The sequence below is a fragment of the Anser brachyrhynchus genome (genome assembly GCF_964034855.1).
Source record: "Anser brachyrhynchus genome assembly, chromosome: 2".
In the NCBI taxonomy this organism is placed as follows: domain Eukaryota; kingdom Metazoa; phylum Chordata; class Aves; order Anseriformes; family Anatidae; genus Anser; species Anser brachyrhynchus.
In genome coordinates, this window is record NC_137695.1 from 52,574,898 (window position 1) to 52,591,691 (window position 16,794).

Genomic DNA, 16,794 nt, shown 5'->3' on the forward strand with positions numbered 1-16,794 from the left:
ATCTTTGGTCTATTTTGTTGTATCATGTGACTTCAAGAAAATGAGCTTGGAAGGTAAATATACAAAGTAGTATTTAGCAAGGCTGTAGGTGAAGGGGGACAAAAACCCCTCCTATGGTTGTCAAAGTGAAAAGGAGGGTGACACTCTTACAGAGTTAGAGGAGGTCAATAAATCACCAACCTTATCTTGCAAACAGAGCCTGTGACTTCAAAAATTAGCTCATTTATTCTGCACAATTAAATTTATTGAAGTGTGACAGAAAAAGTTTAGCAGTCGCTGATGCAGAAAGGCAGCAACAACGGAGGCAGGCAACTGAGCGAATGACACAATTAGTTGATTTTCATTTTATTTATCAATATAATTATTGAATTGTATTTATCCTATTTCACAGATTTTTACCATTATTACAGCCTGGGCCTCAAGGGAAAGAATTAGTTCAAATTTTCAGTCTAACTTAATGTGATTATAGAGCTGCTAATAAAAGAAAAGTTCTATAAAGTGCCACACAATCTTGTATTCAATGTCACCCCACCATCAGTCTCTGAAATCCAGAATCCTTTCATGTAAAGGCAGGAAATTGAATATGAATTGTGAATGCACTACATTTTCTAGGTGGCAAACAAACCTGTTTGCAGTATCCCACTTTGCTGTTGCTTTAAATGAGCCAAGATTCATCCCCAGTTTTAAACTTAGGGATATATTTCTTCCTTAAAAAAACTTAAAAATAATAATAATAAAAAACACTGAACAATACTTGTGCCCATCCCTACTTCAGGCTTAGGTAGACGTCAATTATTTGGTTAATATTGTGAAAAGAATGCAGGAAAATTGGAAAAAGACTGCTGTGTCAGAGGAGCAGTGGATGAATATGGTTCTTCCACAAAATCAATCATTTTGTTTCATAGTATAAAAAATATAACCTCCAAAGATTCCAACAAGAATATTTTAACAAAATAAAAGCTACTGACCAATTAGAAAGTAATCTATTAGCAAAACTGACTTTTGCTCTTGTCCAGTCCAGTTTAAAAATATCTAGAGTATTCTAAGTTGCTCTTGCTCTTCTTGGCATGCTGCTTGTCATTCACAGTGTCCGCTTTGGCTTTGAACTTGTAAGAGACAGGATGAGACATGCTGAACCTGACTCATGCACATATTCCACCCTTGCCTTCTACATACATGAGGAAGCAAGCACATGTTCAGGAGCAAGCTATATAATAACTCATGTCCTTTCTCACAGGTTCAGGAAATTAGACCACATGCTATTGCAAGTGTCTAACTTTTCCAATGTTTTGAAAGACTGTATTTCCATTGCAACTAGCTTATTCAGTTCTATCCTCCACTTCCATTCCATAAAAATTATTTGCTCTGAGGTACAGGCCACTTCTCTAAATGTTGGTCACAGTGCCATGGAACATTGCCTAAAACATTAAAACATGGAGAGCTTCCAGCCTAATTCTATAGCCATAATTAATAAAAATGAATATTATTACTCATAATTAATAGCCGGCTTTGGGTGATAAGATGCCTCCAGAATTCCCTTTGTCAACATATTCAAGTTACTGAGATCTTGATGTCTGAGTAGGCTCTCACTATATTTTGGGAACTTAGTATAGTCACTTTTGTAACAATGGGCAAGAAGTGACATTTCTATTTATAAGACATATAGATTAATAGAGCTAATAAACTGGGACTATTTAAGTTAAATATAATATATGCTCTCTGCAGAAAAAGGATCAAAAAAAAGAAAGGCATATATCACATATTTTGCTTTGTGTGTTTCTTTTGGGTAAAGCCTGGGAAGTTACCTCTCCGTTTATGTTTACATAATTATATGCCTTGCTGGAACATGGAGCTCCTGGGAACTGTTCCTTAGCAGCACTGAGCAAGGATCTGCTCACTCTGGAGACATAAAAGCAGAGGTGGCCTTTTTTCCTAAAACCTTTCAATTCCACATCAGAAAGGATATAGCAAAGGAACATACTAGAACAAGAAGGGATCAAAGAAATATAATTTTAAGTGCTTTATTGGCTGGAGATGTTTCCACTTCAGCTTGTATGAGGTATCAGCAGAGAAGAATAGCATACTTTCAAGGACTAACTTATAATCTTTGCAGAATTCATCAAGGCTCTCACCAGCAGGAAGAAACTGCACGTGAATGCATGAAATGGGCTTCTTGGCCCAACTAAGGATTCAGCAGTTAAGTAATAATGAATACATTCTTTTTCACTCCAAGAGCCCCAAATTATCTTGCAAATAAAGAGCACCACTGTGTCATGAGACCCCAATAAGACAGGTAAACCTCCTTTATCCACAGCCCCTTAAAAGAGAGGAAAAAGGGGCTTGAACACCAAAGAACTGGATTTTACTAAAATATAAATTAGGAATCTTCACTTCCCAAAGCATTGTAAATAGGACTGACTAGATCAAGCACAATCACCATAAAATTAATAACACAAATAATTTTTTCCCGGTTCAGTGCATCCTCACAGGTCAAGTCCTTGCCTTCAACCCTGCTTATATTCAATTCAGGCAACATTTTTACAACAGCAAGCCTCTTCTGGTCCTTATGGAGCTTCTTCTTGTCGAAGAAAAACAAATCTAACCTATCAACTGAGGATGAATAAAGCAGACACTGTCCATCACATCTTGGCATTATCCTCATTTTGCAATTGGGAAACAGAAGCCCAGGAAGGGGGGTTCCAAGGTAATAAAAATTTCCAGGTGACCTCTGCCTTCCCAGGTTCCTCTCTTGACTTTCCAACCCCATGTTGCTGGCTTACACAGCATGCCATAAAACCTTAGATGAGTCCATTTTAAGAAGTTTTTCATGTGCTGGAAACTCTAGTGGAACTTATACACCCATCCCTCAAAAAGACATTGTTCATGTGAATAAATAGAGCATCATGTGTGATCCATCTGATGTAAAAGATTTTGTTTCTTTAAAATGTCACAAGCCTGGAGGATGTTTTTCTCCACCTACAGCAATTAACATGGCTTTGCTTTACTCTCTGTTTTCCAAAACAAAACCTTTATCAAGGCAGTTTTGTTCAGGGATGAATTTCGTTTATGATTGCCTTCACAAGCTTCCCAGACTAACCCCGTGAATTGCTATACAACCATCAGGGCTCTGAACTGACTTTTCGTTCCAAATCAGATACGGTTTTCTAAATAATTATTTACCCTCGAACAGGTCACAGAGGCCCTAACAGCAACGTATTCCTCCTCCTTCCATATGTAGAATCATTACTTGAAAGGGCAATATGCCTCAGGTTTCCATACTACCCAACAATTTGTCTTTTCTTTAAGCCACGCTATGCATAAGAATTAATGTGCATCAAAGCTGAAGAAAGCGTGTTCAACTCCAGAGGACACAAATTAATAGCATACAGTCATTGAGAACAAAATGCAGAGGAACACTGAGTGTATGAATTTCCTGAGCCCCTCCAATGGCTTTCTATTAACAGGGGCCTAGCACACAGTAAATAGCAGTTCTTCAAAGCACAGTGGGCAGTATCATGTCCTTTCATCTCTCTTATTTCATTTTTCTTAACCTAAATGTAAAGATTTACCTGTCTGAAACACTTGGCACTCCAGTGCTATAGGAGGTTGACAGCAAGGATTCCAGGCCTAAAATGGGCTGAGCTGTAGGAAAGGGAGATAATGGACTTGAATCCACAGCATAGAAGAGTGTAATCAGAAGTTGACATGAGTTGCATAGTGTTTCAAGGTGAAGAAACCCTGTGTGTCCTGTGTGTATTATGTTCAGTTTTGGGCCCCTCACTACAAGAAGGACATCAAGGTTCTGAAGCATGTCCAAAGAAGGGCAACAAAGCTGGTGAAGATTGTAGAGAACAAGTCTTAGGAGGAGTGGCTGAGGGAGCTGTGGTTACTTAGCCTAGAGAAAAGGAGGCTCAGGGGAGACCTCATCGCTCTCTATAGCTGCCTCAAAGGAGGTTGTAGTGAGGTGGGGGTTGGTTTCTTCTCCCAACCAACAAGCAATAGGGCAAGAGGAAATGGCCTCAAGTTGTGCCTGGGAAGGTTTAGGTTGGATATTAGCAAATATTTATTCAGTGAAAGGGCTGTGAAGTGTTGGAACAAGCTGCCCAGGGAAGTGGTTGAGTCACCATCCCTGGAGGTATTCAAAAGATGTGTAGATGTGGTGCTTAGGGACATGGTTTAGGGGCAGAGTTGGCAGTGCTAGGTTAACAGATGAACCTGATGATCTTGGAGGTCTTTTCCAGCCTAAATGATTCTATGATTCTATGAACCCACTTCTCCATATAGTTTCTACTGGATCCACTTGGACCTGTCCTGAGTTTGAACACCAAGCAAAATTCCCTGTTAAGAAAGCTCAAGTGCTACAAAACCTGGGTCAGCTCTGTCAGCTCCAGCTTCCCCATCATTGATCTGCCCAACACTTCCTTCACAGCTTCACTCAAATTATAAATGGCTCTGCTCAACAGAGCTAACCTTCACATATGCTGTGCTTAGTTAGAGGAGGGGCAGGTTACTGTTACTCTAAAACTAGTGACCTGAACATGACAGTGAGCTGTAAATCAGTTGCAAGGGACAATAACTGAAGCTAACACAACTGAGAATGCACAGGAAGCAGGGACAGTACCCAGAGTTCATGACTCTTCTCCAATGGCTCTGGTGAGACTATGCTGTGCAGACTGTGCTCAGGCCTTGTAGCACCACTTACATGATGTTTGACAATAGATAAGATATATTAAAAGAATACAGCCTAGAGCAGTGAAGTTTTAACTATAGATGATTATGGCTAGGAGTCTAACCTTAAAAATGTTTTTTCCTGTGATTAATTGCAAACAAGAGAAATTGATGCAGATCAAAAAAAATGTTCCCTTCCCACAACTGTTAGAATCTTTGAACAGTAGGGAAGCCACCGGTCTGAAGTAAAAAAACAAAAAAATGCTTTAGAAAGAGAGATGCAGCTGAAGGAGTAGGCCATAGCTTCAGGGAGTAGGCCAGTATACAAGACTTTGGAAGAAGAAATGCTGTGTTTAACACCTCTTACTTGCTTTTATGTCACCTTAGACATCAGAACACCAGCTGGGCCTTCTCTCTGCATTTGAGTTACCAGAACTCAGGAGTCAACAGAGCACCCTATTGTTGAATGGGGAGGTCACCAAGAATAGAGAGCCAAGGTCTACATAATGGTGGATGGCGTGAAGACAAGAGACAGCAGAAGAGAAGTTCAGATTGGCTATAAGGAACATTTATATTCCTTATTTAAGGAATGATATGAGGAGTCAAGTACTGGAACCTAGAGGTTGCGTGGCTTCCTTGGAAGTCCGGAGGTTTCCAAGGCCCATCTGGATAAAGCCCTGAAACTCATCTCACGGCTGATCCTGCTTGGAGCAAAACATCGGACTAGAGACCTTCTAAGGTGCCTTCCAACCTGAATTATCCTATGATCCTACCAGCATTGATTTTTCTTGTCTATTCCCTATTCATTGGCCCTACATGAGAAAAGAAAGCAACTCCATATTTGGTAGCACACTGTCTTGGTATTGAAATGTTTGGGTTCTGGTCCCTTTTGTAATGGCCAATTGAGATTAAAATCAGATGTGTAATATCTCTGTGTCAATACCCAATTTTGTCTTCAGTGCAGCAAGTAGTTTCTAGCATAAAAGCGTTTACCTCTGTATACTGCTGTACATACTACACACGGTATGATGTTCTGCTACAGTGAGCTGCAAGAAGAAAAGTACATACACGTGGGAAATTAGGCTTCATCTCCTGTTAAAATATCCGAAGTTCCATTACACTCTTCCAGCTCAGCACCATCTTCCGTTGCATTTCTGCAGGATGAGAACATAAGGAAATGCCATTCCTTTTACAGCTAAACCGTGCTATTACTCCAACTACTCCTGAGATACTGGTACTGTTTGTTCTCCTAGCAGCGACTTTGAGGAACTTGAACAGTCACATACTGCTCAAAGAAAATATAAAAGAAGAAAAACAAGCTGAAATTCTGGTGGAGACCCTAATTATGAGCACAGAAGTTGAAATAAGTTTTTTTTCCTTTAAGTCCAGAATGTCCAGCCTGTACAACACAGCAAGAATTTCTAACCTTTCTCAAATAATCTCATTGGTGCCAGATATTTAGTGCAATGATTTCAGCAGTGAATGTCAAATCTCTCTCAAATATTTGCATGGTTCCTAGCTCCTAAACTGACAAGCTTTAATTTAAGCAGTTATAAGTGAAATCTGCCACAGCACATGTTGGTTGAGATATTTAAATGATACAGGCCACAATGAGAAAGACATAGAGCACATTCAATTCTCATTAGAATCAGTGTGGCAGGGGCTCTTCTTCTCATTACAGATACTTAAACAATAAATTAATTAAAAACTCTTCAAAAAGCCCAAACTCAAAACTATTCAAGATGTGTGGGAAAAATGCCACACTCTAGCAATCTGCTCTTTATGGAAAAAAATGGCAATCCTCTTCTCTCATCTTTATTCTCATCATTATTTCTCTTTTCTCTGCACAGCCCATGTGGAGTATATAATATATAACAAAGAAAATAAGGCAATGGAAAGTGTGTGAGGATATTAATTCCTGCATCATACCTCTGAGCAAGCTCATGTCAATGCACCCCAGCAATGTAGTCGCAAACTTAACTCGGGAGCCTCGTCAATTTGCTAAAAGAACTCCCCAGTCTTTTAGACACGAGTCCTTAATAAACTTTGCTCCTCTCAGACCATATTATTGTCTTTTACCCATCCTTTAGAGATACAATATGCTTCCTGGGACAGACACTATGTTCTTTTTATTTTACTTTTCTCAGGAAAGCACTTGATGTCATCCTGTCTCTATCTATCGTCTCACTCCATAACAAAGCCTTTTGAACCTGTTGGCATATTTCAAGTCCACTTGCTAGAAGACTAAGCAATGAAAGATGAATTTCCAGAAATATTGAGAAAGTAAGGAAGCAGTACAGGAAAGAACTGTAGTGCTCTTAAAAAAAGAGGGCCCTAAGAAGAGCTCTATTATTATATTCCCAACCAAAGATAAATATCTATAAAATTGGAACATAACTGCAAGATGCCGTTAGATCTCCACCTGTTACACAGGTACCTACCTTTACAGTCTGTCCTTTGGACTCCTTAAAACTCAGCTCACTTCTGAAATCCTTTGAACTTGAAACAGTTTTATTCTTAATAAACAATCCAGACAATCTTGTCAGATTCAGTTGGAACATCTTTCAGAGTCTATAAATAATTTTCACATCTCCATATTGTAAATTTAGTGCAGAATTTCAAGCCTTACTTTTCAGATGCCAAATCATTTTAGTAGAAAGCTTTTTAGGTAATAGAATCTTTCTTGTATTATGCATTCATAAATTTCTTTCAGTGATAAAGGTGTAGTTCAAAGATCATTTCAACACTGCTGATTAGTTTCTTAATTAAATTACTGTGTTTAAAAAGGGATAAATAAATACTGGTCACAGTTTAAAGGGAGGGAAAAGTGGGTCACAGCACTTGAAAAGGCTGCCCAATGAAATAAAAACAACAAAACATTGCATTTTTCTCTCTGCAGAAGCATGTTTGCAAACGGTTAGTGTGATGTCTCCTTCCCAAGAAGTGAAATGAAAACCCTGGGCTGAGCTTTCACAAAAGATGGGGTCAATCAAGGGTGTTTTTTAAGGTGGAGGATGAGATTTACAGCAACATAACCAGTTGGCCCATTCATCATTACACACTACACATGTCCTAAATTAGGAGAGCATGAAGCGGGTGGATACATTACATTGTTTCCTGAGAAGCACGTTGAGTGAGTTGTTCTTGTTCCAGTTCTTTGAGACTCAACACCACATCTCCCAGGAATCTGTAAATCATCAGCAGGTGATATTTGTTGGCTGTCATACCATGGACAGTCAGAGCTGGTTACAAATTTTACCAGGCTTTTGCTGATCGTGTTTTTAATGTTCTCTTTTTCTGGGAAGCTGCAAAACAAATCACAAACCAAGAAGCAAAGTAGCACAGTACAAAACAAAATTCCAGAGATAAGAGACATGCTGATAATACAGTCTTTGACATTTGTTTGGGAGCACTGCTGAGTTAAATATCCATCCTTTACCAGATTAATAAATGTACATCTGCTCTCTCTCTCTGTTCACCTATGCAGCCCCTGTCAGTACAGTATCTGAACACCCCTGAAACATCAGTGAACTTACCCTCATAGCATCACTTTGAGGGATGAAAAGAAATGAGGTACTGGGACAGGATATTCATGGCAGTGATGTGGCACATACTTCATATTGTTATGGGGTTTTGTTTTTGTTTTGTTCTGTTTGTTGTTGCTGTTGTTGTTTTTTAAGGGCTCAGGAATGGGTCTTTTGAAAGATTAATGTGGCCTGTTATGTTCTACACTTGGAGACACATCAGTGTAGGATATTACCTAGTATGTTATGCCATCATTAGCTTTGCAGTGTATATCAGAATTAGAGTGTAGACAAGTAATGGTGACATTTATTATCACCATAGTGAAGTAGGAATGGGTCTAATTCTAGTGTGTCAGAAGATATACACAATAATATACCTCCTCATGATACTGAAAAAAATCAAGCAGATGAAAAAGGACTGAGGACAGGCTCTCTCAGCAATGTTTAACCATAACAAGTAGAGTGTGAAGGAACACCACCATACAAAGATATTTGGTCTTTGGCATGGACCATAGGTAGCAAGTAATGTGTGCTAAAATTACAGCAGCTGATCAGTTGAACCTATAAGACGAACAGGCAAATGAAACTGCCACATCTTCACGGGAGAAAGGATTTTTCATGGGTGTAGCCCAACTCCTTTTTTAACTCACCAGAGAACTTCCATATGACTTAGGGAGCTTGGACTTCGTCTTTATAAAAAGTGACACAAACTTTGTACTTTATAAGGGACTGAATTCCTAGGGAATATCAACAAGTTTAGCACCCTCCAATGGAGTCTCTTATTACAGCATATTAGCAGGGGATTTCTGAACATCTGGAAGCCTGAACATTCAAAGTCCTAGACAAACAGCAAGTGCATACAGGTGAAAAGTCAGATGCAGCCAAAATGCATTCAACTTACTGTATGTACACTCACCAACTTACTGTGCAAAGCACTAAAATGCAGGCATCACACTTCTGAGCTGGGCCTTCCAGACAAAAATATATCTATGCATGTATTTTTGACTCATGTGACCCATCCACAATTTTGCAATGCATCTTCCTCCCCTTCCTTGTTTGGATAGGGTTTGCCTCTGCCCTGTTTATAGACATAAAATAGTATCAGGGAAACAGTTGATATAAAGCACGTGTTCTGAATTATTTATGTTGTTGGTTTTTTTTTTTTTTTCTGGAACAAAAAAAAAACAGAAAAAAATAAAAGAATACCAAACATACCTATCCAGCTATGCAGCAGAAATGGACTTGAGGATCCAGTAACAAATATAGCCCAGTATAAAAGTATGGTTTGCATTTTGTGGAGAAAATACATGTCACATCATGTATGGGTATGTGAGTTTCCCATGGATTAAGCAAACATCACCATATGCTACTGGTCAAAAATATGTATTTGCATGTGCAGAGATAAAGACATTTATCTCCTTCTGCCATTTCTAACAGCACACAGAGCTGGAGTTCATAGCAGGATCTGGCAATGAGAGACCAACACGTGCATGTGAATGTGGCCCAGCAGAGATGTATACATTTATTTGTATATTTCTACTGCATCAGGGGTAGAATATGCAGTTTGTTTCTTCTCTTTGACAAATTTGAGGAGGACTCATACTGCTAAGCCCTTGCAGCATAACACCTTAGAGGGCATTCCTGGCCCAAGCCACAAAATTCAGCTGGGTAGCCGAGCTGCAGATATAAACCTGAGAGTTTCCACACCACAGCCACGGGGAGAGTTTCCACACCATGCTACAGAATCACAGCTCTGCGATAACATCTTTACTGTTCTCTAGAGAGGAGTCTATCAAGAGCTTTTCAGAGCTACAGGCCTGACATTTTTTGTTCATGAAACCATTTTTCTGTGGCCATGGTATGCATTTATCTGAAGATTATGTTCAACTCTCCCCTTTCCAAAACTTCTGATAGAAGTGCTGGTAGATGTTCTCTAGCCTGTCAAGGATGAAACAAACACAGGGAAATCTTGGAAAGACATCAAGCAGAGAGGAGCCTCAATCACAACGATGAGATATCAAGTGTGGATAAAGATCCAAACTTAGCCAGGGCCTTAAGCCCCTTGCCTGAGGTTTATTTGGCCCCTTTCTGTCCATAATGTCAATTCTTTACAACTCTTTACAATTTTAAACCAAATTCTGTGACACTGGCCATTCAGGAACTCAGGCTGGTTTTTGTTAAATGCTGGGAAAATTGGCCTTTTTGACATGGAGTTTTAACTTTTGCCTCTGGGAAGCAAAGAAAATAAAAATAGATAAGTAACTACAGCGTGAGAGTGAGGTTTACATAGCCCATGTAAATGGCCATACTTTCTTTATTTCAACCTGTTTCATCTTCAAACTATCTTTTCAGCTTTACATTAAAGATGGAGATTATCACAGATATCTGTCTCAAATCCAAGGCTAGATTTGGAACATCTTCTACCTGGGTCAACCCCTTTTAACCCCATGCCTGCCCATTACAGCATATAAGCCCTGGTTCAGAACTGCACCAGAACTTCCAAGCTGCCCTCTTAAAATTAATTAATTATTAATAATAAAAAATATATTTATAAACTTGCTGCTCTGCTGCTCATAAAGCATCCCTCTGCTTCAATTTAGTCTGTCTCCCTGTAGGTCATCCAATAGTCAATTAAAGAGAACTTGTCTTATTGCCCCATACATTTTGCCTCTTAGCGTTAGTATGTGCTGTTCAGGAAGCAAAAGAAAACAGTTGTTTACTAGCGTGACAATGCCTTACAAGCATATTGAGTACATTTCTTGCATCCCATCTCTTCTCCTTTCTCCCTGTAAGGCCAGAAGCCTGTTCTTACAGATGTTTCATGGTCAAGGCCAGAGCTGACAATCAGAGTGGTGAAGGCACCATGCAGCAACACAGCTGCTCTTTGCTCACATGGGAAGTCCTTAAGGGGAGGCTACCAGCACCACTGCCCCTGCCTTGATAAACACACCCCTGCCTTGATAAACATGGCTGTACAGACACTGAAACTGGTTGCAGATCTCCCCTTTGCTCCCATGATGCAGATACAGACCACTGACTCAAAATCTCTGTGCTCTAGGATGCCTTTCCTGTTTTAAACATGACCATTTTTATCCATGACAATTTCAAAATTTGGTATCTTGGAAACTCCCAGGGCTCAATACAAGTCACATGAAGTCCCAGTGGAAAACAGATTCTTCCGTTTTGATAACACACAGTTTGTTTAGAAAGCTGGCAGTTCAGAGGAGACTGAACCATGGTTCCTGCCAAGCTGCGGCCTCGCACTACAGTAACTGGGGCAATGACTAAGGATTATTATTTTTTTCCCACAGTAGTAGAATCGAGACATCATTCATGTATGTATGTTTCCCTGTGTTTCAAACGATGGCTGTTAAAGGATGACCCACACACTTACAGAAAATGTAATACTTGAGAGAACCTCTTTGTCCAGCCACTTGCTCCGGAAAACTCAGGTCATGTACCTCCAGCAACCTCTTTGTTCAGATACCCCTGCTGGCCTTTAAAACACAAAACGAAGTCCTCCTAAGGTTATATAAAGGAGAACCTCAATAAAACATCAAATAGACGGAAAAGCATTTCTCCTCCTCCTTCAGTGAGCATACAGCAGCCTCCCCACTAGGTTCACCCCTCCTCACACACGAGCCCAGCACTTGTAACAATCTTAGTAACTTGTAACAGTCTTAGAGAGCTTCCCCTCAGCCTGCTGGAGGCTTACGCCAACTACTGATCTAGTCTTAATCCTATCGAACCATCAATATCTTCAAACACCTTGTTGGCTTGTGAATGGCAGGGAAAGAGGGGGTTATTCCTTGTCATCCTCAGCCCAGCGAACACCAGGCTTGGTAATCACACCACACAATGTCTAAGGCCTTCCTTATAGGTGCAGTCCTACAGAGAACAAATGCGTTCCCTCTCCCCGCAGAGGAGAATGGGCACCACAAAGGAGCCCATCTCCGCGAATTACTCAGGAGGTAGCACAGCAGTCACCAAGACCCAGAAGCTTTTTACAGAGCCCCAGAGGAAGGACTGCCAGTGGGATTTAACAGTGTAAAACACATGCAAACATGACCAAAAAAATCCAGCTGCTGCCAAGGCAGTTGCATTTTGGGTGCAACTTGGTCTCAAGCTGACTAGTGCTTTGAGGCGGTCTTCCCACACCTTTTCTTTATTGTTAGCAGCAAAAACATGCCAAAGGGGTGCGGATCTGCACAAATGTGAAGCTGGGCTACTCAAAAAAGAGAAAACACATGTCTTAAGACAGAAGAAGAAAAACAGTCCCTCCACCCCTTCCCCACTGCACCTTCTACACCTGCTGTGTGCTCACACGTTAGAGAGCTCCCAATTCTTCTTTCAGTCCCAGAGCTTTCAGTGCTTTCTGCTCAGCTCCAAGGCCTGCACCATTCCTGCTGGCTCCCAGGAGACCCTCTGTGAAGGCCATGCAGGGATGTCACAGCCAACTGCCATGCTCAGGGGTTTCCCATTTTGCTCTGATCCGTGTTTGGGTAGGGGTGTCGGGGGAGAAAAGGATGCCCTAAACTACACCCTGAAAAAGACCTTCTGCCCTCCCTTATAGCCCTTAAAGAAAGGACATTTTCCCCCTCTCTTCAAAACTGAAGCAGGCAGAATAAAATAACCTTCTTCCTTGCTTCTCACCCATGTTTTTTATAACAAAATAACATATACACAAGGTGCAAACAAATAAAATAGCTACCTCCCTTCAGAGCAAATTATACAGCTTTTCCTGGCATATTTTTCCACTCTAAAACCACCCCAAGAAGGAAACCAATAAGTGGGCACCCTCAGGAGGCTGGGGACAAGCACCAGAACAAGCTCCACTATAAATCACTTGCACAGTCACAGATACAAAAATGATGAGGATGCAGAGAAGCCCATAAGGAAATCAAACATTTTGTCAACAGAGAAGGGCTTGAATATTGTGCAGTAAATACGGCTAGGGGCCACACACCGAGCAGTAAGGAGAAAACTAAACATTAAGTTGCTGCTCAGTAATTGATCACAGCCCATTCTGTGCACAAAATAAGGCAGGGATGAGAGGGGGAAAACAGTAGAAGTGTGTGTAATTAAAGGCTACAGGAGAGAAAGAGTCAGGAGCGGACTGAGATACCATGGGTAACCATTCTGGCATTCCCTGACCTGAAAGCATCATGCACTTGTGTGTGTGTGCATGCTGTGCACATGCAATTACCCCACCAATTACACTGATTAGTGGCCAAGTTCATTGAGAGGCTTCTACAGGGAAGGGAACTGAGGCTGGAGGAACAAGTGACAGAGCTCTAGCAGCAAGAAGCTATGCAGAAAGTCAGAGTAAATGTTTCCTTATATTGCCCATGCATATGTATAATTCCCACTAGTGCAGAACTTAGGTGAGTAGGGAGGAGGTACAGGCAAATTGCAGGTTACCTGCTGGAAAACTGTAGCCTTGCCTTTGCAACTCTGAATGCATCCTTTAAATAATTTCTCTTTTAATGTGCACGTATTCAGCTTTAGTGTGAACAATGGCTGGAGTAGGAGGAATTCATGATGCCTAAATTTGAGTGATAATCTTCAGGGGAAGCTAGACACCTACCCATCATTTATACCTTTAAAAAACCTCCTCCAAAATGCCGTTTCCCTGCAGATCCTGCAGTTCAGTTGACTTTGACAAAAAACAGTTTCTCCAGTCTCTGGGACAGGCCAGAAGGAGGGTGAGTGTAGTCATTCTTCCCCAAGGCAAGGCCTGGGTGGAGCTGCAAGAAATGAGGCAGGCAGTGAATGGGAAGTGGAGGTAGCCTGGGGAGGGGAGGCGGTGTGAGCAAGTACTGAGGCAGCAGCTGGGGTGAGAGAGGAAGCGGTCAGTGCTGGCGGAGAAGAGAAACTAGATAACTCTGTTCTCTCCAGGCAAAAAGGGGGCATGGAGGAGGGAAATCAGAGGGCAGCTCTTGTTACTCTGACTCCTGGCAACCCAGGAAGCCTTGTTCCACCCGTTAGAAAAACAATCGGTCTATAGTCTATAGCATAGAGAAAAGAGGGGACGGAGCCTGGCTGTTTATTTCGGGCATGAGGCACCCCGTTCACGAAACCTGCCAAAGTTGCCAGACGTTTTTCCACTGGTTTGGGCCTAGTGAGGCCAGAAAGCCAACTGCTAATCTCTAACACATGCGTTGTCTCAGCAGTCGCAGCGGGGTGAGGCACAGGGGCTCTAATTTTTGCTCACAGCCTTCCCGCTAACGCCCAGCGTGCCTCTCCCTTCACCGCCAGGTTTTGCTGCTTCTGCACCGGCCATTTTCCACCCTCTGTTTCCAAAAGCCAACTGTAGGGCCAGGGAAGGTGGTGTAGCAGCGTGAGGGAGCAAAACCCAAGTGCAGCCACTTAAAGCAAATATTATTTTTCAACTGAAATACTTTTTTTTTTTCCCAGTTTATTTTTAGAACAATGGTAAAACATACAAATCCTAGAGGCCTCAAGCACTTTCCTGCTGTGCTGGTGACTTAATTTATTTCTTTAATTTGTTAAAACCTCACCAAAAAAAATGTTATTCTTTGGAGACTTTGCTAGCCCAAGTTTTGCATGTATTATTTGCTGCAAAAGATTAATGAGGTAGCGGAGGCAATTTTTAATGGATTCCCTTGGTTTTCTCTCACTCCTCTCACTCTCCCTCACTTTCCCCTTTTTTTTTTTTTTTTTTTTCAACTAACACGGCAGTCCAGGTCCATGAATCTGCTAAGTGCTCTCTGCAGGCAGGATACACAGTAAGGGAAGAAACTCATGAAGTCTAAAAGCCTCTTTCACAACTCCTCCCCTTCTCTTTCACCACCGGGAGCCACGGAGTTACCCAGCACGCTGCACCAGCCTCCTGCACCTCCTCCAGCACCTCTGCAGCTCCATCTTCTGCAGGGTTTGGAGGGAGTGGATGGTGCTGACACCCCAAGTTTACAGGAAGGCTGTATGTGTGACAAGGGCTAATCCTATGCATAGTTTGGAGGTGCTGTCAGCCAGCCAGACGATGCGCTGAGGCCCTTCTCTTGGCTTGGGTTAGAAATCTGCCGACACTCCCAGCGACTCTCGGGGAGCGTGTTGGAGCTCAGCCGCAGAAAACTTCCCATCGACCTGCTTCTCTTACGGGAACTCAGTGCTGCCTGGGGTGTAGCAGCAGCACAAGCTTTGATGGTGATGACTGAGGATCAGATCTGTTTCTCTTACCTCACCCAGAACAACCAGGCTATTTGTCAAGAAGATGCACTGTGCTCAGAAGTGTTTAAATCCTTTTTACTCTCTCAGCCCACATGCAGCCTCTGTTCCAGCGCAGCTCTATGCGGGAGATTTTGCCTAACAGGAGGTGAACTGGAGAGAGACATGAGGAAAACAGAAAGTGAGGGAACACAGGGAGGGCGGGTGAAGATGCTGGGGTCAGGGCAGAGAGAGACATGACATGTTCCTTATGTTCCTTGTGATAGTTCTAGAGACAGGGTAGGTCTGTAATCAGGCAAGGATATGTAAAAGGGAAAAGAAATCACAACTCCCTTCTGCAGAAGTTAGGAAAAGGAAGGTGCAAGTCTCCTGTAAGGCAGCCAACAGAGGCCTCTACTCTTTCTCCACATGCAAGGCTGATTTTTGAACCTGAATGAACCAAAGAGAAACTTTACTTCATTCAGGCTTGGTTGTGAGCAGCCACTCTTCCAGTTTGCCTCCCTGCCTTTAGGGAAGTCTGCTCATCACTTTAGGGCTGGACACTCTGTCCTATTTGCAGAAGGGCTGAACTCCAAAAGACCTACAGCATGACTAAGACCAGGCAATTCACATCATGACACTCAAATCACTTGGAAAAGTTTGGAAATCTGTCCAAATTGGATCACCAGAGAGAATGTACAATAAGACGAGAGTCAGGGTTTGGCTGGTGGTCCAAGGGCCACATATGGTCTGTGGGACAAATCCACGCAGACCAGTACTTTTTTTGCCACAGCCTCAACCCCAACACTGTCAAGACCATTGTTAGACACAAAAGTTCCCTGAGCAATTGAGCCCCTACAGTGTGCTATTCAAGCGAATACACCAGTGCATTTTCCTCACCCTCTTTTTTCCCCCCCAAGTGGTTGATAACACTGAACAGAAACAGCAAAGCTTAGCAACAGTGTAGGAACAGGGAAAGGGCGTGAGAGTACCTGTCTGGAGCAGCTGTCTCAAAGTCAATGACACACAATAAATAACCCTGAACACTGGATGACAGAGCTGTCATTCTCCCCAGAGGTGCCAGAAATGTCACAAACCACAACAGAGACCTGGCAGTGATTTGAAGACCCCACAGAAGAATTTTTATAGCACCATATTTCATAGCTTCTTTTGTTATCTTGTGGGACCAACTTCCTGATCTCTCCCCTGCCTCTGCCTTCCCATTCATTGGCATTTACTCAGAAACTCTCAATCTCCACTGCTGGTGATGTATTCAGGTCACTGGCTGCTTATCCCCAGAGGCACCTAGATCACTCCAACGCACAGAAAACAGAGGGCTTCATGTACTGTGTCTAATGCTGGGATCCAAAGGAAGGGCTGCTGAGGGAGACAAAAATAAAAAATAAAATGATAGCTCCTTTCTGGTTCAGACTAA

General features: G+C 41.9%; 1 long non-coding RNA gene across 1 annotated transcript in view; it reads right to left on the bottom strand.

The window, feature by feature from the left end:
- LOC308190917 overlaps positions 1–16,794 on the bottom strand; it is a 105,351-nt gene that overhangs the window by 47,296 nt on the left and 41,261 nt on the right. Inside the window, exon 5 of the long non-coding RNA XR_013947567.1 lies at positions 1–9,270. This exon is cut by the window's left edge and continues 21,361 nt beyond it. This is a non-coding gene — a long non-coding RNA (uncharacterized lncRNA). The remainder of the gene's footprint in view (positions 9,271–16,794) is intronic.